The 1511-nt window shown below is 50.2% G+C and overlaps 1 long non-coding RNA gene across 3 annotated transcripts in view; it reads right to left on the bottom strand.

The window, feature by feature from the left end:
* LOC122192532 overlaps window positions 1-409 on the bottom strand; it is an 8400-nt gene extending 7991 nt beyond the window's left edge. For all 3 annotated transcript variants that reach the window (XR_006182634.1, XR_006182635.1, XR_006182632.1), the window contains exon 1: window positions 315-409. This is a non-coding gene — a long non-coding RNA (uncharacterized LOC122192532). The remainder of the gene's footprint in view (window positions 1-314) is intronic.
* Between the last annotated feature and the right edge of the window lie 1102 nt (window positions 410-1511).

The following is a 1511-nucleotide window of genomic DNA, read 5'->3' as shown; positions in this document are numbered from 1 at the left end:
GTCAGTGATAGTATGCAGCCTGATCCCATGTCTTTGAAAAGTGCAGTTTAAGGATCGTCAGCTGAGAACAGCAGCAGAACATGGGGTCATCACAGGGGGAAGGCACAGGGAAGGAAGCGAGGAAAGAAAGGAGAAAGCCTGAAAAAGGAATGGGGAAGGCACAGGGCGAAGGAAAGGGCAAGACATAGGGGAATGAAGGGGAAAAGGACAGAATAGCTGTAGAGCAGCCTAAAAAGCAGCAAGAAGCTCTGGGAGGACTGTCAAGTGCCAGATTCTGTATCAGGTGTGTATCTGTGTGCATAAGTTGCCATTACCTGCTTTGGTCAGGGTTCTTGTCAGTTCTGAGCTCCTGCAGTGGGAAGAGCTCGAGCAACTGGTGCAGTTGCTGCAGACCTGTGGGATGGGGGAGTGCTTGATAAGGACAGCCCTGCAGCCCTCAGCTGGACAAATTTGTTCTGCATGCCCAGGCTGTGAGCTGTACAGTGCCCGGCCGCACTGCTCCAGCTCAGAGCCCGCTGCCTGCAGCTGCATCTTTGCTTCCTTCCCTCCTGCCCAGAGCCTTGAGGGTGCTCCCACAGTCCCCTGCCCACCCCCAAATGTCACAGAAGACAGCTGGCAGCGAGCTGCAGGAATCCCAGCACCCTGTTTTCCTTCTGCCTGCAGCTCTCTCCTCCTCTGCCACACAGGGCTCCAGCCTGCAAAATGGGAATGGTCGGGGGGAAAGGGAGTGCTGGCACAAGCGACTGCTGCAGCTGGCCAGGGAGGGTCTGCGTACCCTGTGCCCTTCTGGGCTATCTGTCCAGCTGCAGGAAGACCAGGGTAGCTGAGAAGCTGCTCCCATCAGAGGGGGGAACAAGCTGTCCTTCCACAGAGACATTCCTCTCACAGCCAGATGCACCCACACAACTCTCGGGCCATCTTGCCAATGGCAGCTGTGACACATCAATTCTTTCTAGGCAGGTGAATTAATTTTTTCCATCTGTAAACTTAGGGGGAGAACTGCAGTTTTTGTTAATCTTTGTAGGAACACTGTAATGGTCCACACAGAACTCAAAACTGCAGCTTTGTGCTAGATCTGGCTGCTTAGACTTGCTAGGACCTAAAACTTCCCATTTTATGGCATGAAAAGAACAAAAAGCGAAAAACAAAACCCGCAGGGAAAGAAAGGCTTTTGAAGAAAAATACGTGGAAGTATAAACAAGACAGAGGCTGAGTAAACATTCATATGGCCCTGCACTTTCTGCCAATGGGCTCTAATCCCATCATCATTAAATTTGCTGGGCAGTTGCATTTTGGTATTTCAACATTTAGAAACAATGCAACAGATGCTGGCAAAAAGAAAGAAGAAAAAAAGAAAAAAAACTTCTTTTTTTTTTAAAGCTATTTATATGCACTTGGCACAGCTCTCCTGGGTTTGGAGTAGTTTCCCTCTTTCTTCTTCGTCTTTCCCCCCACAACCCCTCCACTTCTAACTTCGTGCTCCTCTCCCATCCTCACAGCACACACACCGG

This window comes from Lagopus leucura, unplaced genomic scaffold, assembly GCF_019238085.1.
Source record: "Lagopus leucura isolate 7727_CA_CO unplaced genomic scaffold, USGS_WTPT01 34891-0_obj-0_obj, whole genome shotgun sequence".
Lineage (NCBI taxonomy): Eukaryota > Metazoa > Chordata > Aves > Galliformes > Phasianidae > Lagopus > Lagopus leucura.
Note: the sequence above shows the minus strand (reverse complement) of the source record. Positions and strands in the feature narration are given on the sequence as shown.